This window comes from Lactuca saligna, chromosome 5 (genome assembly GCF_052625555.1).
Source record: "Lactuca saligna cultivar CGN05327 chromosome 5, ASM5262555v1, whole genome shotgun sequence".
Classification (NCBI taxonomy): domain Eukaryota; kingdom Viridiplantae; phylum Streptophyta; class Magnoliopsida; order Asterales; family Asteraceae; genus Lactuca; species Lactuca saligna.
Genome location: NC_136421.1, coordinates 30,325,209 through 30,351,347, shown reverse-complemented (window position 1 = coordinate 30,351,347; position 26,139 = coordinate 30,325,209). Strand labels below are relative to the sequence as shown.

At 34.0% G+C, this 26,139-nt stretch overlaps 1 pseudogene; it reads right to left on the bottom strand.

The window, feature by feature from the left end:
* Positions 1-23,118: 23,118 nt before the first annotated feature.
* Positions 23,119-25,903, bottom strand: LOC145045164 (dynamin-related protein 5A-like; annotated as a pseudogene).
* Positions 25,904-26,139: the final 236 nt, after the last annotated feature.

Below are 26,139 nucleotides of genomic sequence, written 5' to 3'. Positions count from 1 at the left end.
ATCGACTGATAACAACGACATAAAGAACGGTCGTAATAACGGAATGACGTTTGGCACCCGCAGACCTGCAGGTCCGGCTGTAGCTAGCAGCAAGGTGTAGGATTGTCAATCCAGTATAGATCTATATGCAACCTCAACGCTCTCCCTCCAAGAGAATTCTGGCTACAACTCGGGCCATGACATTTAAGGCATGCTCCGATACAGTGGATCACAATTGTTAACGTATTAATGTAAGGGTAACGTTTCTCGTTCTAGTATAGTTGTATGTGTTCTCGTCCTAGTATAGTTGTATATGTAATGTTCTAGAAAGTATTGACTCATGAATGAACTGACTCATTGTATGATATCGCGTTCTAGTAACGGTTCTAGTACCTTCCTAAACTACCCATATGGTAGTTTACTAGCAGTCTAACTGGTACGTATGGTCATGGATGTATACCCTTACTAACTAAGGGCATGGAATGAACTGGAAAGACCTTTTATGACTATATATGTACACATGATATATAACTAATATTTGAACGACTTTCGGACGAATACCCAATATCCCACCAAACCACATCTCAAGGTGCGAAAAGGAAATAAGGTGGATAGCCTTCCTAAGTCTTTTAAACATTTCTTATATAACTATACATATAGAGGCATGCAATTTATAATATAAAAGCATAAATAAATTTTGTATGACATTTGAAACATAAACATTATTTTAAGAAAAGATCGACTTGATGTCGATCTATAACACAATTTGAAGGCATAAGTATGATAAAACAGTTTTGAGTATAAGGAAACATTTGATTGAAACACAATTGTAAATAAGTTTGAAAGGTGATGTACGGAGTAAGCTGTACAGTGTAAAAAGGAGTTTAAAACATATAAAATGTTTATAAAAAGTCATTTGAAGGAAACTGTTTGGTAAAACGGCTAATGAGTAGCTAAATCTTTTGAATGCTGTATATTAATCACATGTGATTGATGTAATAACTAGTGTAATTCTACTTATTAATCACATGTGATTGATATAATACTAGCATGATTCTACTTGTACCCCCACCCCCCATTAAACATTTAAAAGTAGTTTAAAACATTAGTTAAGGGGTATGAACTCACTTGATTGAAGTGGTCGATTTGAAATAGTCTAGAGAAGAATCGAGCAGAACTTTGACAGGAAGAGTTGAAAACGCAGGAAAATCTCGGGATTCTCGGGAATCTCGGGAACACAAAACCTTCCTTCGGGACTTGAAGGTGAAAAACCGGGGCTTTGGGAGGTTCTCGGGGGCTTAAACGCAGAGTTTCGGCGCGAGAAAGAGAAGAATGGAGCACCTAAACCCGGCACCCCAAGAGTTGTATTTATAGGGGCATTTCTGGTGTGCCACATCGTGGCAAGTGATGGCCATGTCGTGGGGAATCAAACTTATCCTCTTCCATTGATTGGACGCCCTCAGTCACTTGCCGGGTTGCGGCAAGCTTGTGCCACGTCGTGGCAAGCCTGACAGCCTCGGATTTCGGACCCCGAACTTGTAAAATCCGTAACTTTCGCATACGAGCTCCGTTTTCAACGTTCTTTATATGAACACGTAGCTAAAAACATGATCTACAACTATGGTTTAGACTTTATTGGCTAATTTTGACTTTATTTTTAATTATGTATTTTTTACGGGCCGGGACGCGATAATTCCGTTAAAAATCCATAACTTCTTCATCCGATGTCCGTTTTCGTCAGACTTTTCATCGTTGAGCTACTAACGTTGAGACCTTAGATTCTCATTTAGGTTGTTTTGATCAAAAGTATCTTGATCTCTATTTCGAGTTTTTAGCTGTCTACTGCTATACCCGAATCTTGGAAAAATCATAACTTCCTCATACGAAGTCAGATTTGGACGTTCTTTTTATGTATGCTCACGGTTTGAGGTTATCTATAGATTTCATTTAGATACTTAATGCTAAAAACTATTGTATTGAAACTTCGCGTTTTTCGTTTAATCGGTGTTGCCGGTTTTGCCGAGAATCTTCGGTTGGTCATAACTTCTTCATTATAACTCGGATTTTAGGGTTCTTTATATGTACGAAAACCTTGATACGATTCATAATACTTTATTTAACCCAAATAAGATTAGGAAAGTTATATTTTGACCGAAATTTGATTGGTTTTACATTACATTGTCTCGAAATATCGGGTTGTCACACTTTAGGCTTCGTTTTGGAGTTTACTCCCCAAGAACGTTCTTGGGCGGTAAACTCCCGAATCTCACATATTTGACATGTAATCTATGTTATTAAGCATATAACAAGCATTAAATAACAACTAGGGAAGTGTACTCACGATTTGGGACGAAAACCCGAAGATCCGTGAGAGAGAAAATGGCTTTTCTCTAGTTGGAATTGTGAATAATGAATGAATTTAGTTCAGAAATCTATTTATAGTCCTGAGATATTTTTGACAGAAATATTTTTATTCCTGAAATGATTTCCAATATAACAGGGTGTTGGAGTAATAGTGTTGCACAAAACCGTAGTGCATCCACTCTCCTGATATTCACTGAAGTGTAAACCCTAAATTACTCCAACTTATACGAAAAGTCTGAAAATCGACTATGACTGTTATAACTTCTATTGAAGTGATACTTTTTATTCCTAAAATGATTTCCATTATCCCCCCGTTAGAAGGAATTTCGTCCCGAAATTAGAATTTAAGCAAGGAAGTATGCACGAATGATCGAGTTGTGAGGAGGAAACTTCCTAATCGATTGGTTCTAGTGCACCTAAGTGATAACGGGTTCTCGGTTGGCATTCCAACGAACCTTCACTAACTGGCGATGGCGTTTCTTAGCCTGCTTGACCTCTCGGTCGAGGGTCACTACGGTTCTAATACGAAGGCAAGGATCTCGACGAGTGGACTTGCAAGAGTCCTAACGGAAAGGTATGGTTTCACGATCGAGATGCGAAGAGTAGAAAGTACGTTACTAAGTTCGCAGAGTAGGTCTAGTTTGTGTGAGGCACATGACCGATTCTGATAAGAATCTCGGAGGTCCTGTCTACCTTGGATTTAGCTTTCCACGGTTTACGAAGCGTATTAAGCCATTCCCAGAGTGAGTTATCCTAAAGAACTTGGTCACTCACTTGGAATCTCAAAGGTTCCTTTTCTTGCGTAACTTCCCAGTCAAAGGCTACCCCTTGCTGGGTCAAAGTCGTACGAGTTTCTGTTGCTTGTGAGGAGTTCTGAATGAACTAAGGCGGTAGGTCGGTAAGACCTAGAATCTGGCGAAAAACTATCGGCGTCTCTGGTGTCGACAAATGCTCAACGGTTTTGACAAATTGCAAGAGTGCTCATAATTTCTCACATTACTAACAGTGTGTCTTTGGAAATTTGACTCTTCAATTTCAAAACTCGTGCTTTGAGAACATCGCTAAAAGTTCCTCTGAAGGAAATGTTTTCCCATGGGTTCCTTCTTACTACAAGGGTAGATAAGTAAGTCATTACATGGAGAAATGACGAACTGATCCAGGTAAGAAAGACGTACCCTACTCGTTTAGCTCATAAAAGCTATGGGCGTATTGGTCCTATCCGAAGGGTATCACTACGGACTCGAAGTGTTCGCATCGAGTTCAGGAGATAGTCTTCCGGACATCTTTCCATAACACTCAAACTGGTGATATTCGAATCCCGAATCCATTCCTGGAAGTAGTTTCTTTCTTTGCGTTTGCTCAACCATTTTGTCTACGCGCGGCAGATATAACGCTTTCTAATGAAAAATCTCGACGGAGTCTTCTATAACCGAGGTACATGCAATGCGATCCGTCAATCTCTGGAAGAATATGATCGAGGTTCTCTAGGGTGAGAAACCTAGTCTTCTAATTCTATTTATGTGTAGTTCGCTAAGTTGTCCAAACTGTTCTTGTATCTCCGTGGGTGTTTAAACTATAAGGTGATCTGTTTATGGGAGTCGTACTGGGTTCTATGCTTGTTCTCATGACGATGTGATTACTCGTACTTAGGCAGTTCTCCATCCTGAAGTTCATATTAGAATTCATACCTAGTTTCACAATCACCCTTTCGTGTATACGAGTCATATATAATTAAGGTTGAAAAGGTAGTCGAATAACTGGTTCTTCTTTAAGTTCACATCCCATCGGGGAAAAAGAATTTAAAGTGGAATCATCAATTCTAAACCTATAGAACCTTGATTATATATCACTCTTATGCATACATTCTTCAGTGATAGATCAACCGCATGAATCCCTGGATTAAACTTGACGTACTGCACGAGTGGTACTTCGGGGATTTCTTCGGAAAGAAAATAACTAATAGGTACTCCTGGAATGAGTACTTCGGCGTTCTGATGTGACGGTTTCGCTGGAAAAGTGATCTAGAAGAAAGAGATATACGTATGAAGCTGTTTTCGTGAGGATCAAACTGAATCAATTCGTATGATAATGTCGAAATCATACTGAAACTTAAAGACGTTGGATTTGAACATAAGACGTTTACAGACAAAGCACAACCGTGCAACCATGAACAGAGTTACAACACTTTAGATTTACCATAAGACTATTGCTGCGAATAAGATATACTACTAAAGACAAGTATACGCAGCACGAGAATTCCTATACAGACAGGATCTCGCAAAAGGTAAGACTCTAGTTGCACTAGTTTTAGATAGTTTATAAGTCTGTTACAACGAAACGCCTAAATTACATTTAACGTGGTTTCGGAGCAGGCTCTCATGCGGCTGTGATCCTGAGAATATTCCCGTCTGCGCCAGAGTTTTGTGTTATCGGTCGATCCTTCTGGAGGTGTCCAATTTCACCGCATTGGTAACATATATGGACAGTACCCACATTAGTGGTGGAAGTGAAACGTCAAGTAGGAGTTATGGGGATGAGGGTTCTTTCCTTTTTCGGGCAATCTCTCTTATAGTGCCCAAACTCTCCACAATGATAGCAAGTCTGGTTCCCATCGGCGTTGGGCGAATTGTTGATCGGTTTTGATAGGCTCTTGTAGTAACGTTTGGTGTGCCCCTTTTTGTTGCAGTTTTTGCATTGCAAGGCTCGGCAGATTCCCTCGTGGTGGTAATTGCACCGGTTGTACTTCGGGAGTGTTCCTTTGTATGGTCTGCTCGGTACTGGGATGGCAGAGGTTTCCGCTTGCTGTTGTTGCATGGAAAGTTTTCGGGGTTTCTCGCGTTCTTTCTGAGTTTGATGCTTCCGTTTCTTGTTCTTTGGTTTTTGGCTTTGCGGGCCTGAGGCCGTTACCGTTTGGTGACTTCCAGGATGGATACCACGATTGGAAACTTCATTCCCATCAGTAGCATTGACTGTGCTGTTAGCGCTACGGTGCGCAAGAACCGGGGTTACAGCAGCCACTGCGGAAGCTGTAACTGCCATTTGAAAGGTAGCGGCGTCCATAGGAAAAGTAGAGGTCTCGTTGCTTGGCTGGTTGTTTCCGGACGACGACATGATTTTGTTAACACGAAAGAATAAAGATTTTGTGAGCGATTCTGGTTGATCCTTGATGTACTTAGATGGTTTTTGAAAAGAGTAAGAGTATGATCTTGAAAGTTTGACCTACATCCCTATGATGCAGTCCTAGTAAAGAATGAAAATATGTTCGCGAAGGTTTGACCTACATCCCTATGATGCAGTCCTAGTACGGAATGGGAGTATGTTCGTAGAATGGTTGCAAGACGTTTGTCGTTCGAGCTGAGGTATCATGGGTTGGTGAATAACAAGATCCAACCACGGAAAGAGACTTGGAAGTGTCTCCGGAGATAAATCGCTATAGTCCAATCACTTGACTAAAGCATGTTTCATATAGACTCCAATGAAAGTATGATAAGAGTACTTGAATGAAGAATGACACAAAAGTTAGCCGGCTGTCAATATCTTTGATATTCACGATGTAAGGATTCTGGAAAATAACCTTGTAAAGGTCTTACATCATATCCGCAGAAGATAGTTCCTGACAGCCTAAAGACCTAGCTAAAGTACTTACGGAACAAGAAAATTTCCTAGAAAATGCCACATCAGGTGTAGACAGAAAATAACGATTCTTCTTTATAAGGAAATAAAGTAAAGCGTCTACTACTGGCGACGATCATCACTCTGGTGAACTCTTAGTTCAGCCAATTGACGTTCCATGTCAAGTAGGTGTCTTTCATACACCAACTGGCATACTCGGAGCCCTATGACTTCAGCTTGTGATTCAGTCAGTGCTTGCAGCAGGGTTTCATGGTTTCTCTCTGACCTCTCGTGAGCATCTTCTAGACGAACGGTGCGGAGGGTATGCATTCTAGCATAGGCGACTACTTCTATAATCTGATTTAGGGCTGTCCTGCCTTGAATCTCCTTTCGGGCCATTCTGCGGACCAAGATTGGCAAGACTCTATCTGCTGAGCCCCCATTGCTCAAGTCGGAAAAGCTTCGGTCGCCATCAAATAGCATAGATTGATCTTGTCCTTGGCTCCATATTTCCAAGCATTCCACTCACTCAGGGTCGGGCCATGAAAAAGCCGGACAAGGGTTAGGAATTGGAAATGGAGCTGCTCGGGGTAGGTTTTCAACCTCTGCTTCGGAGTTAGCATCATACAAAAAGTCTTCATCATGGTGATCATTCAAGAGGAAAAGGATGATCATTCTCTGGTTATTCTCCAAACCAACCAGCTACGACTTCATTTGGAAGGTACTGGTTGTCGAGGGGATGGAGTCCAGTTATGTTTTCTATGCGAGAATTTAAGGGTAAGAGAATAATTATTAGACGAGCTATCTAGATAATTATTTAGAAAACCTTCATTAGTTACATCGCTATTTGTGAAGTGCATACCAGCTATGTGTAATCTAAACAGGATAGACCTTCGAATAAGTGACCTTAATTTCCAAATTCACACAGAATAGGGGTAAGGCAAACTTATCACAGATTCTAAGTCTATAACATCCTAATTACATATAGCCTTTGTGTATCCACTTAGCAACTATCAACTTAGAAATGAAGATCCCATTTTAGTTCTCAAGTATAAAGTACTTCTAGTAACACCAAATACTCCTATAGTATTTTAAAATTTAATGTTATGTTCTATTGTTCTCATTGTGGTAGGGATGGTAAGATTTTAGCATTGTTGCAACCACACACTTAAGCTTAGGCACATGCTAGTCAACCCTCTGATAATATAGGTGATCAGGCTATATCTTCCCAGTTTTGACCATATGTCTCTAAGCCCACTTGTGTTGTCCAACAATCGTAATTCTTTTGTACTGTCCTAGTGACACTGATTTTAGTATGAATGCAGCACGTATACTTACTTAAATATTTTACTGTTTAAAGTATAAACTCTTGGTCAGAGTATTTTTAATCCCTTATGTATTTATAGTTAGTATATCTTTTATGGGTTGATATACTTAATTCATTATAAACAATGCTCTGATACCAATCTGTCACACCCCAAAACCGAGAACGGCGGAAACGTTCTGGGGCGGAGGACGTCATGTATAATATCAACAACAATGTAAAGTAGTAAACAAGCAACAACACCATCCATTGCATTAATAAAATAATTATTATACAATTGTATTCTGTCAAATTTTGATAAACACTAAAGCATAAATCAAAATGAAAGATAAGTCTTGAACAAGCTCCATCTTCCTTTCTCCTTGCATCGGTACCTGTCTATGATGACCTGAGGATACAAGTAATTTTGAAAGCGAGTATCAGCTTTGAAGCTGGTGAGATCATAAGTATTTAGTGTCTTAATTTGTATGTAAGAATTTGTAAGTGAACTGTAAGTATGAAAATGTTTGTAAAACAACTGTAAACGTTTGAAAAACCTTAGAAATCCCTATGATTCCTACTATTATATAAAGTGCGTCTTCTACCAAGACCTAACTATTCTAAATGTTTGTTTCTTGCAAAAGTGTGTAATTTTCCCAAGCGTAACTATCATTATCAAAATATAGTTTGTACATTAAAGTTTAAGTGAGGGTATCACTAAAAATGTAATGGGTAAATCATTGTAGTACTGTAGTTTTGTATTATAGGAACTACTGTTGTACTAACTACCTTAAACCAGATTTATATTAACGTATAATGTGATAATTGCACCATACTATCGACTGATAACAACGACATAAAGAACGGTCGTAATAACGGAATAACGTTTGGCACCCGCAGACCTGCAGGTCCGGCTGTAGCTAGCAGCAAGGTGTAGGATTGTCAATCCAGTATAGATCTATATGCAAACTCAACGCTCTCCCTCCAAGAGAATTTTGGCTACAACTCGGGCCATGACATTTAAGGCATGCTCCGATACAGTGGATCACAATTGTTAATGTATTAATGTAAGGGTAACGTTTCTCCTTCTAGTATAGTTGTATATGTTCTCGTCCTAGTATAGTTGTATATGTAATGTTCTAGAAAGTATTGACTCATGAATGAACTGACTCATTGTATGATATCGCGTTCTAGTAACGGTTCTAGTACCTTCCTAAACTACCCATATGGTAGTTTACTAGCAATCTAACTGGTACGTATGGTCATGGATGTATACGCTTACTAACTAAGGGCATGGAATGAACTGGAAAGACCTTTTATGACTATATATGTACACATGATATATAACTAATATTTGAACGACTTTTGGACGAATACCCAATATCCCACCAGACCACATCTCAAGGCGCGAAAAGGAAATAGGGTGGATAGCCTTCCTAAGTCTTTTAAACATTTCTTATATAACTATACATATAGAGGCATGCAATTTATAATATAAAAGCATAAATAAATTTTGTATGACATTTGAAACATAAACATTATTTTAAGAAAAGATCGACTTGATGTCGATCTATAACACAATTTGAAGGCATAAGTATGATAAAACAGTTTTGAGTATAAGGAAACATTTGATTGAAACACAGTTGTAAATAAGTTTGAAAGGTGATGTACGGAGTAAGCTGTACAGTGTAAAAAGGAGTTTAAAACATATAAAATGTTTATAAAAAGTCATTTGAAGGAAACTGTTTGGTAAAACGGCTAATGAGTAGCTAAATCTTTTGAATGCTGTATATTAATCACATGTGATTGATGTAATAACTAGTGTAATTCTACTTATTAATCACATGTGATTGATATAATACTAGCATGATTCTACTTGTACCCCCCACCCCCCATTAAACATTTAAAAGTAGTTTAAAACATTAGTTAAGGGGTATGAACTCACTTGATTGAAGTGGTCGATTTGAAATAGTCTAGAGAAGAATCGAGCAGAACTTTGACAGGAAGAATTGAAAACGCGAGAAAATCTCGGGAATCTCGGGAATCTCGGGAACAAAAAACCTTCCTTCGGGACTTGAAGGTGAAAAACCGGGGCTTTGGGAGGGTCTCGGGGGCTTAAACGCAGAGTTTCGACGCGAGAAAGAGAAGAATGGAGCACCTAAACTCGGCACCCCAAGAGTTGTATTTATAGGGGCATTTCTGGTGTGCCACGTCGTGGCAAGTGATGGCCACATCGTGGGGAGTCAAACTTATCCTCTTCCATTGATTGGACGCCCTCAGTCACTTGCCGGGTCGCGGCAAGCTTGTGCCACGTCGTGGCAAGCCTGACAGCCTCGGATTTCGGACCCCGAACTTGTAAAATCCGTAACTTTCGCATACGAGCTCCGTTTTCAACGTTCTTTATATGCACGCGTAGCTAAAAATATGATCTACAACTCTCGTTTAGACTTCATTGGCTAATTTTGACATTATTTTTAATTATTTATTTTTAATGGGCCGGGACGCGATAATTCCGTTAAAAATCCATAACTTCTTCATCCGATGTCCGTTTTCGTCAGACTTTTCATCGTTGCGCTACTAATGTTGAGACCTTAGATTCTCATTTAGGTTGTTTTGGTCAAAAGTATCTTGATCTATATTTCGAGTTTTTTGCTGTCTACTGCTATACCCGAATCTTGGAAAAATCATAACTTCCTCATACGAAGTCAGATTTGGACGTTCTTTTTATGTATGCTCACGGTTTGAGGTTATCTATAACTTTCATTTAGATACTTAATGCTAAAAACTATTGTATTAAAACTTCGTTTTTTTCGTTTAATCGGTGTTGTCGGTTTTGCCGAGAATCTTCGGTTGGTCATAACTTCTTCGTTATAACTCGGATTTTAGGGTTCTTTATATGTACGAAAACCTTGATACGATTCATAATAATTTATTTAACCCAAATAAGATTTTAGGAAAGTTATATTTTGACCGAAATTTGATTGGTTTTACATTACATTGTCTCGAAATATCGGGTTGTCACACTTTAGGCTTCGTTTTGGAGTTTATTCCCCAAGAACGTTCTTGGGCGGTAAACTCCCGAATCTCACATATTTGACATGTAATCTATGTTATTAAGCATATAACAAGCATTAAATAACAACTAGAGAAGTGTACTCACGATTTGAGACGAAAACCCGAAGATCCGTGAGAGAGAAAATGGCTTTTCTCTAGTTGGAATTGTGAATAATGAATGAATTTAGTTCAGAAATCTATTTATAGTCCTGAGATATTTTTGACAGAAATATTTTTATTCCTGAAATGATTTCCAATATAACAGGGTGTTGGAATAACAGTGTTGCACAAAACCGTAGTGCATCCACTCTCCTGATATTCACTGAAGTGTAAACCCTAAATTACTCCAACTTATACGAAAAGTCTGAAAATCGACTATGACTGTTATAACTTCTATTGAAGTGATACTGTTTGTATAGAATGGAAATTTCGGGTTGTCACACAAACTCTAGCATCATTTTTATAATGATATACCTCTGGTAAAGTCATATAAACATCCTCAATTAAATCACCATACAAAAAAGCATTATTAACATCAAGTTGAAACAGTGGCCAAGAATGATTAACAACAATACAAATAACAAGTCTAACTGTGACAATTTTTGAAACTGGAGAAAAAGTCTCCTCATACTCAATTCCTTCCCTTTGATTATACTCTTAGCAACAAGTCTGGCCTTATATCTCTTAACCTCACCATTTGACCTATATTTTATTTTACAGATCCAATGACAACCAATGGGATTTCTATCTTTAGGAAGGTAAACAATATCCCATGTATGATTTCTGTATAATGCTTCTATTTCTTCATTCATGGCTTTGACCCAATTAGGATCAGAAGAAGCCTCAAAATAAGTTTTAGGTTCATAAGTTTTATTTAGGTTAGACACAAAACATTTATTTTCATTAGTTAGAATAAAATAATTTACAGACATCCCTATAACATTTCTTTTCATTTGTTAGAATAGAATAATCTAGCCAACAAACGAACATTCCTTTTAGAATGAGTGACCCTTAAAGTGTGTCCATCAGAAGGATTATTAGGTTCCAAATTACTTTCCTTAGCCAAAGTAGGTGAAGTAGGAGCATCCACATTAACCTGAGACACATGTGTCTCGTTAGTTTGGTTGCTGACCCCACTAGTGGAGGTCCTAACCAGGCTGTGAACTACTCCAACACCATCAGATTGAGGGGTTACTCCTAGATCACCTAAACTAAAGTTTTCTTGAAGAGAACTAGATATCAAAGGCCCAACATTGGAATATGGGTGACTTAGGTCAACAAAATAACCAAATTTATCACTAACAGATGACTTAAGCTTGAAAGGAAATACATATTTGTAAAATTTTATATCCCTAGAAACAAACACACTATTTGAATCAAGACTTAAAACTTTGTAACCTTTTTGTTCAAATGAGTAACAAAAAAAAAAAAAAAAAAAAAAAAAAAAAAAAACTCTTTTCATCCCTTTCTAAAAATTTATCAAAATTATTTAGCTTAGTTGCAAAACAATGACATCCAAAAACTCTAAGTTATCAAAACTAAGGGAGGACTTGTACACATGTTCATAAGGTGAAGCTCCATTTAAAATTGAAGTGTGTGTTCTATTAATCAAGAAAACTAAAGTAAGAACAACTTCACACTAGAAACTCAGTGACAACCTATAGTGAAACATTAAAGACCTAGCAACATTCAAAATATGTCTATGTTTTCTTTCCACAACCCCATTCTGTTGAGGTGTGTGAAGACACGAGGTATGATAAATAATACATCTTTCTTCAAAATAAATATTTCATGTTATGATTCAAAAACTCAGTACCATTATCAGACCTCACCCTTTTAACTTTAACTTCAAATTGATTGAACAAAAGAATTAAAGAAAGCATTAACACACTTAAAAACTTCACTTTTAGATTTTAAAAAATATAACCAAGTTTCCTTAGTGAAATCATCCAATATAGTAAGGAAAAACTGAAACCCTTTTGAAGTGCTCACCCTGTAAGGACCCCACACATTTGGATGAATCAACTCACCTAAGCTAGATGAAACATGTTGACTAAAAGAAAAAGATTCTCTGGTTTGCTTATCCTTATGAAAAATGTCACAAGGGGGTAAAGATCCATTAACAAATTGAGGTCTAGTTTTTAAAGAATTTAAGGATTGATCAGAGGGATGACCAAGTTTACAATGTCATGTAAGCTTAGAGACATAACACACAACATAATTAGAACTAAAAGAATTACCTGAAGGTACTCTAGATTCCCTACCATTTCCCACCATCTCCTTTGATTGTAAACCCTGAATTTTGCAACTATATTCATTACACACAACCTCCCACTTACTATCCTGACAGACTTTATGAGCAGATAACAAATTAACATTGAACTCAGGAACAACAAAACATCAAAAAGGGTTAAGGAATTGGAAATATTTAAATTCCTAATTTTTTCAATTTTTGCCTTAGTCCTATTAGGATTACTAACAAGTAGATTAAGTTTGGATACAACCACAGTATCATGCAAGAGTGATTCAGAAGCTATCATATGTTGATTAGCTCCTGAATCAACAACCCATTCATTGCAATTAAAAGAAGAACTACAAGCATTGAACAAGCAAGTACTTGCCATATTAGCATTGGCAGGTGTTTCCCCAATGCATTGTTTTTCACTAATCAGTTAAAGAAACTTGAAGTATTGATCTTTAGTAAGCCGATGAAACTCAAAATCTCTAGATTCAGATGATCCGGAAGACACAATGGAAGAATTAACATTAAAAATTTTTATTTTGATTATTTTGAATAATTTCATTTCTTGGTTTAGAATCTTTGGGACAACCAATTATTTTATCACACTTCTCAATGGTATGTCCTTTTAAACCGCAATTCTTGCACCAAACAACCTGACTCTTGTTTTAATTTCCAGAATTACTAGAAGAGAACCTATTATTAAACCTACTATTAAAAGAACTAGGTAGACTCTTAGAAGCAGATTGAGAATTAGTAGAAAGAGAACCATTTCTTTGAATGGACTATTCACTAGATATTGTTGAGAAAGTAGTTTTAACATTGGGAAGAGGATCCATGAGAAGAATATGAATTTTAACTTGGTTATAAGACTCATTAAGACAACTAATAAATTGTATAAGTTTCATGAGTTTAGCATGATCATTAAGCCCACAAGTACACTCTAAGAGACTAGTCAAACCATCACTTTCTTTAGATAAGACATCAAGATTAATAAAGTAATTAGAAACAGAGATACCATTTTGTTTCAAAGAGTTAATTCGTTGATGTATATTAAACACAATAGACCCATCAGCTTTGTTGTATGTTTCATACATATTTTCCTAAATTTCTTGAGCATTATCAAAGTATGCATGATTGGCATATATCAAAGTATGAATGATTGGCATAGATAGAGTCATTAATGGAGGACAAAAACCAAGAACATAATACAACGTTATCCCTTTACCACTTAGACACTTTACTAGCATCAACAGACTCCTTTTTAAAAGTATCATCAACAAACCCTAATTTGTTTCTAGATTTAAGGGTCCTAGACATGGTGCTCCTCCATAGATGAAAATTTTCATTACCAGTTAGTTTAATTATGACAATGGTAGTAGTAGAATTATCAGATGGATGGATGTAGAGAGGATCATCGACCTTAGTCGAATCATCCTTTCCACTTCCACCCGCAGGATCATTAGGACCAACCATAGAGACAAGAAAAGAACCACAAAAAACCAAATAGATACATAATCAACAACGAACAGATACATAATCAACAATTTATAGATAAGAAGAAGATCAACAAAGAACAAGAATTAAGCCAAATATAATTGGTGTACTCAAGACACCAAGATCTCCCACATCTAAACTAAAAAGGAGGAAGAAAGGAATGAGAAACGTTCACAGAGGTCCAAAACCACTTTTAAAGATCGGAGATGACCGCTCACCTCCCCTAGGGTTTGTTCCCTGTCAGAGTTATTTCATACACACGTCCGTTCCCTAGAAGAGTTACTTTAACGCTAAGATTAGGATTGGGTGAGCAAACTAGGAGATGAAACAGCTTCACACGAGGAAGGTTGCAAACCACAGATCCTTTAGGATCAGTAAGATCTTCCACCAGAACTACAAACAACAAAACAAAACAAATACATCGTAGTAACTAGTTTCTTAAACAATAATCAGTTCTAAAAGGACCTGATGAATACGAAACTAGATCTAACACGATCAGTTTCAATAACAGCAAAATCGAGTACAAATAAAAGCGGAACAGAGAAAGAAGAACACAAACCTGCCAGAATCCTTCAACAGATTGTCGTCGAACACAAGTGAAGCCACAAGGTGGCTCTGATACCATGTAGCAAAATATAAACTCAAGAACTCAACACATTCCAAACATCGTCATTTCATTCACTATGAAACAGTCGGTTTTCATCAAACAAATACTAAGAAAATCCTCACTATAATCACACTCAATCGCTCAAGCGTTTACAAGAAAAGAATCTACACAAAAGAAGTTTAACTATGAAACCCTAATATGAAAACCCTAATCTAGAGACAGAGAGTAAAAACAAGATAATATCAATCAGACGTAATTCTTGAGTTATGAATGAAATGAGCAGCTTCATAACATTAAATGCTTGGGGAAAAATATCAACCCATCGATCGGGTTTGGATCAACAAACCTGAGTTCTCTAATTACCTGCATAAACATACACAAGCCACCCCACAAATATACTTAATTGCGGCAACACATTTTTGAGACCCTATGAATCCTCGTTTACCTCTAGTATCAAATCTCATTTGGAAAAATTCATACTTAATGTATATTTAATATTTAAAAGTTTGAATGAAACAATATATTTAAATTATGTAAAAACTATATTTGAAAGAAACAATACTTGTTTTTCAAGGCATTAGCTAACCGGAAAAAAAAAACATTTTTCCGCAAACAAAATCTTCTTTTGAAATCGCGTGACTAGTAAACACAATCATCCACAAAATAATTATGAACTAGAAGTTTGTGCCCTTCTTCGCGATATATGTTTAACGTCGTACGCCTGGTTAATAGAGGAGCTGGATTTGGTTGTAGTAACACGTTCGTGCAATACTCGTACATCATAGAGACGAACATATTATCGTCATCACCATAATCGAACATATTCATTTTTTTTTTTTTTGAAATTATTGAAAGTTAATGAAATAGAAAGAAAAGTGGGGATTAAAATTAAAGATAATATTATGTATTTATAGGTAAAGAATATATATATATATATATATATATATATATATATATATATATATATATATTAAATTGTTACGGTTTTTCAACGATCAAAATGGAGAAAAGAAAAAAAAAATACGTAGTATCAATCGTTGCCATCTCAACAAAACGTCACATAAAGGGAAGGGGACGGTGCTCCCCCGTGCTCACGGCGTTTTCTTGATGCCACGTCACAAAAAACGATGGTGGGCGTTGTCCACACCAATTAGTCTAAATTAATGAAATGAACCATAGATGAAATAAGTCATTCAACTATAAGGAATCATATTCCGCGATAACTACTTTATTTCATTTTTTTGTGGTAACTAATCCTGTTTTTTTCTTTTATTATCCGTTAATGCTCCATTACAATTTTATTTTCGATTGCTGCACACTATCTAAAGTTTTATATATTGTTGAAAGTCAGAATTTTACAATTAATTTGTGAAGCCTAAAACATACAAGTAAATTTGATATAGATGTGATTCCTAACACTAAGTTATTTTTCGTCGAAAAAATAATGTTAGTAAACTAATTTCAGTTTGGAAAACTACTTTTACGAAATACATAATCATTTCAAAATAAATTTTGAAAAAAGTAATATGATTTATACGATTTAAATGTATTAAAAAAATATTTATACGGTTTCAAATAGAAAATTATCAACATTGAACGAAATTGGAAAAAATGATGTTGGATTTGAAACAAAAAAACACAGTGTTAAATTTGAAAGAAAAAATTAAACTTAGTGTCAAAATCGAAAAAAAAAATGAAAACTTAGTGTTTTTTGTAAGAAAAAAAATCAATTTTGACACGTCAGCATAAAATGTCAGCATGTCACGTTATCAAAACTAACACGTCATCATGCCACGTCAGCATATAACCTGGTTAACCGGTCAAGTGGTCAGAATTGTAACAAATTGGAAAACACAGTGTCAAAATTGACACAAAAAATAAACTGTATCAAAATCGAATTTCTGTATAAAAACAGTGTTTTTTGTGCCATTTACCCTTCATATTTGGTTACTACTCCGATTACCCCATAATGTTACGATCATGATGGATTAAACATTCAGCATTTAGTCGGCAGTCGGCACACAGTCCATCTCTATTCAATCTTCCTTTAAATTGTGTGTCGGCAGTGGCAACTGGTAAACCATTGTTTGAGAAATCTATGCCGTCATCAATACTTTATGTAGGGTCAATGCAATTAATCTCTTTAAGCTGTCACACAATTAATTTAAGGGACATTTCTAAATTTTACCACATGTATGTATCTTACAAAAATTATAGAACATAATTAAGATTTTTGTATCTTATAAAGTATAAAAATTAGTAAATTACCATCTAATCGGAAGACCTGATAACCGATGGATATCCGTTCATGAATGTGGATTTTCTTATATAAATGATATAAGTATGAAATGTGGTATCCATCAAAACACAAAACCTTACAGGCATTTCATATTTATCTCTAGCATTTAGATGACACAATGTGTGAATTTTTAGTCGAAGAGATTACAGTGAGCCATATTAATGTTCAGGTTTTGTAGTTGTAAATTAAAAAAGAAAAACATGTGTATAAAGAAAAACCCCAATCCGAAATGTAGAGAATATTTCCGAGTATTTTTTTATTTATTTTTTTATATTTTTAATGATCCATAAAATAGGTTTTCAATGTCTTTTATAATACTTAGATTATACGAGTCATGGTAGTTTTTTTTAGTTAGGTTGAAAAATCATAAAAACAATGTCTTTTGGTAAGCAAAATATGTTTCATACAAGGCAAATTGTAGGGTTGTTGCCCGTTGATTACTAGATAATCACTTCAAACTTTTGGTCTATTGTACACTATAATATGTTAAAAAGGTAGGCAACATACATGTGAGTTCACAATTCACATCAACAAGTTCAATGGCTAATATAAAACCTAAAACAAAAAACATTATTGACGAGTATGTTGCAACACGTCTTATATCTGTAATTGTAATAGAAAAATGCATAACATATATTGGACAAGCAAGGTGCATCTAGAACGAGTCGAAACACTTTGGGAGCTCAAGCTAGCTGTCGTGATAATTCAAATTGAGCTCAAGCTTGGTATCATTTTAGGTTTGATAAGCTAAAATTATCCAAGGTCAAGACTTAAGAGAGCTAGACATGGGCAAAAAAAACCGGTTCTTGATCCGAACGGGTGTCCGAACCGAAAACCGGTTCACCACTGAACCGGTCCAGTCTTGAATCGAACCGGCGCAAGACCGAACCAACAATACATACCAATTCGAAGTTTCGACCATTGGGACCAGTTTGGAACCGGTTTCGCCTGAACCGGTTTTGGGATATGACCGTTTTTTTTTGTTTTTTCTTATTGGCTATATAGCCATTTGAGGGTGTGTAAGGCTTGATTTTGGCTCCTATTTGTCCATATTAATCATTCATTATATATATATATATATATATATATATATATATATATATATATATATATATATATATATATATATATATATATATATATATATAAAATTAGATGTTTAGCTCTCAAGTTTAGTTTAACCAAACCTCAAAAAACCTCTCTTAGATCAAAGAAACACTTTCAAGTTAAGCAATGGATTCGACTTCCATTGGTGTTCAAACAATGTTACCATTATTAGCATCAAAGAAACAAATAGAAATCAGGCTATTTGGAGTAATTTTGATTTGTATGTAATGTTGAGCGGTCTTAGAAAAGCGCGATGCAAAAAATGTGATGCTTTTTTCAATGAAGATGAGAACTCGACATTGAGACCCTATATGAATAGGCAATGTCCTGCAGTGAAATTTAGGCTGGATCATAATCAAAGAACAATGATGAAAGATACTACATTGTGGAATTATGAAGCAGCTAAAATTCGGGATAGGATGGCGAAGTTCGTGATTCAATTTTTTTTGTCTTTTGACCACTTCAACAACAAACGATTACTTCATTCATCCAAGATACCATCCGATCGCGATATTACCATGTGAGTCGTACTTCGTTAGATGCGATTGTATTGAAATGTGGAAACTTGTAAAAAATGAAATGATTTTAGGATTTGAAGCTTTAGAAACCGGTGTAAATTTAACTTGTGATGTTTGGACGACACCTCACGATTAGGGGCGGAACACGGACATTATAATTAGGGGTGCCGAAATTAAAACGATCAGGGGCGGAACACGGACATTATAATTAGGGGTGCCAAAATTAAAACTTCAAACGATAACCTTATAAACAAAAAAAAATTGATTTAAAACTGTGACATACAAAAAATATAAAGGAAAAAAAAACTAATATAAAATATTATTACATTGTATATCCAAATAGATATCGTTTTTATTTTGTGTTTCGAAAATCCTAATTTTTTTTCTACAACTAATATTTTTATCAAATTCCCTTTCAATATACAAAATAAAGAAGAAATAAAAACAAAGAGTCCATAAAATCATTTCCGGTTTTATTCCGTAAAATACCTTCATTTTATAACTTATGGTAATTAAATATATATATATATATATATATATATATATATATATATATATATATATATATATATATATATATTTTTCGATGTTTCTAATTTAGAGTATATATACAATAACTAATTTCTTAATAAATAAGTATAGACTAGATTATAATCCGCGTTACACATAAAAAAAACATATAAATGTCTACAAATATTGCATAATAATTATTAAAAAAATTATGATTATTGATATTCTTGAAATCGATAAATATCTCTAATTGTTGAATAACCTTTTTGTACACAACATTTTTTTTTTGTTTTATTAATGGAATGATATTCTTCGTTGCATATGAGTACCTTAAAAATCATAGATAATTACATTAATGTAAATTGAAGAAAATATTGATGAATAAAACATTAGGGACAAAGCTTTTAGTTTTTTTTTTCCTTGAAGAAGATGAATCGTCAGTTAAATCTATTACTTTGTTTTAGTATTAATGTTACTTATAAAAGTTAAAAATAAATATATAGACTTATTTGTTAGTTTTGTTATCTTACTAGATTATGACCAGCGTAAAACGCGAAGAATATATAAAAAAATTACATATATATAGGTATAATGAGTTGGCACAATTATAAAAAAATAAAAATAAAGTAATAGAAACAAAATTAGTATGATTGGTGATATTGAAATGTCTAAAAAAAATGAAATTGCTAAATATCTATAATAGTTGAAGTATCTTTTTATAGTTAATTTTATTTTGTTTTATTAGTTGGACGATTTTTCTCGTCACATATGAGAACCTTTAAGTATGTTTTACTTGTGACGCGAGAAACAACATATAATTGATCATGAATGAAGACAAATCTACGAAAGTATAATCCAACATCTGATAATGATTGTCCTTAACTTTTGTTAATTGTCATAGCAAAACAAACAACTACATGGAATTGTATTCGTTGAAAATGAAATATGATTCATTTATCATATTGTCTCCTAACGGTTTATGGATGTCTGATGAACGGATAATGTATTTAAGTGTCGTATATCAAATTCTTAAGAACATAATATTAAGTAATAAAAGAATGTTATAATAAACAAATAAAATTACAATCTTTTTCATTTTCTTTGGCACCAAGGTGCTTAGCCCAATATGAATACACTATGTTTACAAAAGTAACAATATTCGTTTGGAAGAAAAAGTAACATAGGTCATAATACGTGCCACATAGAAAATATTTTTTTATGTCTTAGTCAAAGATAAATGAAAGACAACCTATATCACTATTTAGAAATAGACAAAGTAAATAATGAAGTTATTGTTATTTACCTTAATGCATAATAATAACAGTCTATTTGGTTTGTTCTTTACATAAAACACACATGCACGAAGTAGCCTGCAACATTTATATAACTGCTTTTTCTCTTTTTTTATGCAATTTACAATTTTTTTAGGTAAATGTTTTATTTTTTAATAGGTCAAATGAAATATAAATAACTTACTATTATCGGCATAAAATGAAATGCACTCTCTATATTAGTAGCAAGAAATAGAAGTAAGATGCTATTATTTTTTAAGAAAGATAAGTTTTTTTGGATAAAAATAACATGAACTTCAAGATATAGCAATGTAATTTGTTGCAAACATAAAAAAACAATTTACTTTTATTTGTCATCCGGTAACATGTCATGGTATTACAGACGCCACAAAAAACAATGTACTTCTGTTATAAACAGAAAACACAAAAAAATATATGTCTGATGCCAAGATCATTAGATGTTAAATGACAAAGATTGAAGTTAATGTTGATGCCATGGTCATTATATGAGAAATCACAAATATCCATGAAACTTTTTGAGTTTTATATATTTTACTCAAGTAACACATACAAAGTTTACATGGATATTTTCGTCACATTAGTTTGGAAAAAAAATCGGTAAAGAGTTTTCCATCATGTTTGAATTTATAGCATTCATATTTCCCTTCATGAGATCACACAACTAAATATGAAAAATAGAAAAAAAAAATACGTTAGTAAAAAAATGACATAAGATGTGTATATCCCTGAAATAACAGTTGTAAAAACGGTATTGGACTGAAATTGAGACTGATGTGAATGTGAAAAAAAAAATACATTCTTTTTACTTCTCCGAAAGGTAGAACTACTTGCTCTCAATCCATTATATGTGGAAAAAAACGTAATTTCACTCCTCATCCCCATCATCCATAAAATAGAAAAGTAGAAAAATCGAAAAAAATTCAAAATGGTAAATATAGACCGGTAAAATTGGAAAATATAGTAAAAACATCTAAAACTAGAAAATGGTAAAAAACATGTGAAAAGACTTAAGCAATCAAAATGAGCATAACGGTCTAAATGTGTTGTATTGTTTGTATCATGTAAAGTTTAAGATGAATACTAATTTTAACCTTTCTCATCAATTGAAATGAGCAAAATGAAAGTTTTGAAGAAAATGACAAAAATGGCCTTAAATGGCTAACTTAACTAATGATCAACTATGTTCTTTTAAAATGACCAAAATACTAACTTCTTTATGTTTTTCATTACTAAAATGAGAAAATGACAAAAATATTCTTAAATGGTCATAAATTATCAAAACGGTTAGTTGTTATGTTAACAAATTTTCTAACTTCGGAAATGTATCAAAATAGCATACTACTTTGAAAACTCTTAAAATAGCATTTTTTTTTTTCATTTTGATCATTTATTTTTTAAAAAAAAATTATAAAAGTGGAAATTAGGTTATTTTTGGATAATATAAATGTGGCATTTTGGTTATTTTATTACATAAAACAGATAAGTGGTAATTTGGTCATTTTCTAGAGAATAGAAAAGTGGCAAGTCGGACATTTTGTGGTCATTTTATTTTCATTATGAATATTTTTTCCATAGATGATTTTCTAGATTTTGACAGCCATTTTGTTCATTTTACCAAGAAACAAAAAATTGGTCATTTTTGTCATTTTACCAAAAAACAGGAAACGAAAAATATAAAATTGATCATTTTTAACTACATTCGAGATCAGATATGAAAATTCCCTGAATGATAATGGCATTTTGACAAGCATCTTATTCATTACAACTCGAGGTTGATTCGTTCGGTGAATAAACTTATGTATCTGTCTTTCATTTTCGAGCTCAATTTTGAAGAAACCCCATCATGGAACATACTCCTGTTATTCATTCAAGAAAAAAAAAGAGTCAAAACAACTAATTTTAAAACACTAAATCATGTGAAATTTATAATGCATTAACTTTTAAATTTATTGGGTAAGTCCTCAAAAGCATTAAATTCACCAACACTCTTTGTTTATGATAGTATTCTCTTAGCATCTTCCTTGAAAAATAAAAAGTATTTAAACATAAAACATGTTTATTGATAGCATAAAGTCTAATTTAATTAGTTTTTATTAAAAAAAAGACACTTGAAGAGGTTCAGACCTATCTTCAGCATAATATACATGTTTATGGGATGGCTGGGAATCAAGTGAATGTAGTGTTGCACATAGCTTTTCAATTTTATGCATTAAAATAAAATGGTTTAAGTATATAATAATCTCAAATATACCAAAAAAAATCAAATTACTACCATATTTTAGAAACTTTTTTCTCAATTTGAACTTTCTGCAAGACATAACACTGAGCTAGCTTTTGAGATTTTGGAATACATTTTTCAAAATCATTGATTATTAGAAAGAAGCTACATATATTTCTTAAATAGTAACACTATTTTAGATCGCAGATCACATCATGCATACGTACAAATAAGATCACACACACAAACAGTAACACACAATCATTATAAAGTAAGTTACTATTCCAACATTACTTTAAACTTTCTAACTTGAAACTTACATTATTTCACTTGAGAAGAAAACTTGCCAAATATTTGAAAATATAAGAAAACATGATCAAAATCTTAAGCATTTTATCATGAAATCCAATTAGAAAGAGAAAAAAAAAACATATATTTTTCGCCCTTTCATTTTCAAATTTTGGTCTATTTACAAGTCATTGTTAGGAGGCTAACTCTTCACTTTATGCATCTGTACCCATCTTCTCTTCTTTTTTCCAAAATTACAACTATGTAAGTACACTATAAGAGTAAAAAAAATGGTTAGAATCTTAACAAACTGATTCACCGAATGAATCAACCTAAAATCTTGAAAAGTTAGCTTTTTATTTTCTTCAAGAAATTAAGAAGTAAGAATTCTATTATTTTGTTTTGAAATGTGAATACCACATTGACTGAGGCTTCAACAGGGCCTTTGATGGTGATCAATGAAGATTGAATAATGTGACGATATCCTTGCTCAGGGGCTATGAGATGTGGTTGATATCCATCAGCTTCTGTTATTAGTTTCTTGATATTTTCCATTGACAATTGTTGCTCAAACAACAACTTCTTAAGACCAGCATGAAGTTGCCTTTCAAAAACATGGTAAATTTGATCTCCCCCGGATCGCCTACACAACAATAAATAACAATGTACAATATGTTGTCAAAGTCAGATGCTACTGTAAACAAATCAATAATTTTTTTTTCAATCTGTTTGACTAAAGGCAGTGGTTGAGGATCGAGTACTTACATTTCATTTAGATGTTCTTTGTATATTTGATCAAAAGCCCGACAAACATCCATTATCCGAAGCAACTTTCCCTACAATATTTTTTAACCATATATAAACATCAACATGTATTAGGTGCACCCTATCTCTCACATACACATACACACAAGGCTTACTCCAGCATCACTAGAAATAGGTTTTCCAAGAAGGCTAAGTTCAGCTTCAAGATCAGCAACCGTTTTGCTAATTAGTTATTGTATTCATGGGACTCTTGATTTGATCACACCTTCTAAATGTTGATGAGAGTAAACCAAGTCATCTATCTGTAAAGATTCATTTCCGAAACACATGGTTTTAGCATCTTATATGATTAATTACCTTTGAAAGCATCTTTGCAAGATATTTGGACCCCATTCTTGGAGCCAAGTGCTTGTAGTCTCTGTTGTTGGAGAATTATTCTCGCTCCTTACATCAAGCAGAAGTCATATCAACCAGTTTGTTAATATCTTGTTGTGACCGATTAACAACCCCAACCCATGGAAACTTTAGTCGATATGATTTTCCTTCTAAGATCTAAAAAACCAAGAAAACATAGACAAGATGATGATGAACCCCACCAAGAACACTTAAGATATCATTCAACAAATTAACTTACATCAACCGCATCAATACCCTTATCCATCAAATCAATTTTGGTCAAGACTCCAATAGTTCTTTCTCCTAAAGTAGCAATTCAAATCTTAATCTCATAACTTAGCATTCAAAGTGTGTTAGAGAATTTAAATGCATTTCGGTACCTGTAGGGTCCACTTCACGTGTCATTTTGATCGCATCTGATGTAGCCAGATCTTGATTAGCAGGTGAAATAGCCAAAATAATGCAGTTTGGCCGCATCAAGAAATTTTAAATTCCATTAACAGAAAGAAACTCAAGAGTGTGTACTCATTTTATCATCCACGATTATAGTCAACCTTTTGAATATGGGCACGGAGCATTGTTGGGTTTTGAGCAATCTAACACTTCCTAAGTGTGCATGCAACCCTAATAAACCTTGGATCTATGTTTGTCTAAATACATGCAGAATAATAATTTTCCAAGGTTTATAACCTATCTAACATGGCATGGGGAACATTTCAACATAAAAGAGTTAGAAGAGATTACATACCTTTTGATGAGTTGGGTTCTTAGGAGTTTGAGGGCCAAGCACCAATAGTGTGAATGCCTCAAATGGAATCACAAACACCACAAACTCTTGGAAAACTTTGAGAGAGTATACACACTCTTGTATTTTCGGCCACACACATGCACACACACACTAGATCACTAGTTTTCACTTAGGCTCCATTTCATGCTCCATAAGCATGCTTATATAGTGTGCATGGTTAGGGTGAAACCCTAATAACACATGTCTTTTCCTTTTCCAAGGATCCATGGGTTAAAAGCTCCATGGATCATCCATGGACTTCCACATAAGCCTAGCCCATTAACAAATGAGTATTAGCCCACACTATATAAAACAAATAGCCCATAATTTAATTAGTATTCCTTTTAATCTCTAAATTAATTCATAATTAATTTAAGACTAAAACTAATTAAATAACGTAACTTCATATTAATATATTATAACTCATAATATATTAATAAACATATGTGTATAACTCTCATAAAATTATCCATAATAGTTTGGATGAGATGCAACCCAAATGGACCATGTCGGTCGGGTCAAGTATATACCAAATAAGTTATGGACTTAGACACCTTATCCAACAAGCATATCCTCATTCTCTTGTATAATGCTTTCAGATTGACCATCTACGTTCATTCAGTATTTAAATTAATAATTGTTGATTCCATTATTTAAAAATTAATGAAATATCTGCTTCATTTACCAATTCAAACTTTTGTGAGTCCAGGAAGATCAACCAAAGTCAAGTTCACCACTGTTAAGATCAATGTTTTCATCAAAATCGATTCCAAATTCGATGTTGACTCTGATCACACCTTAATGAACTTCTAAAAATTTAGGAATATTCAAAAACCAGAAAAGTTAAACGAAAAACACTTACATACCATAAGCTTTCCATCCTCAAGCATTTATCAAAAAGGCATGATTTGGCCATCTAAAACAGAACCGGTCCTCAACCATTACAATTCTAACATGTACCAAAAAATTAAAAATTAGATTAAAAAAGATAATCATAACTGAACTAACATTAATTGCAAAAAATCAAAAATTACCAACATCACTCATTCAAGCAAAAAATCAAATAGTTAATAGGCAAATGAAGATCCAAGATCAACTGTAAAAGGTAGAAATTGATACAGTCGAAGGGTTACAAAGCCATGAAGTTCAATACTAACAAAAAAAAAACAAGAAGAGGTTTCATCGTATACGTAAGACGTGGATTTCCAGTGAGAGGATTTTGATGACGGTGGATAGCGCGGACAGGAGATTAGGGTTTTAAACACGTAGAAGGTAAGAGCGTA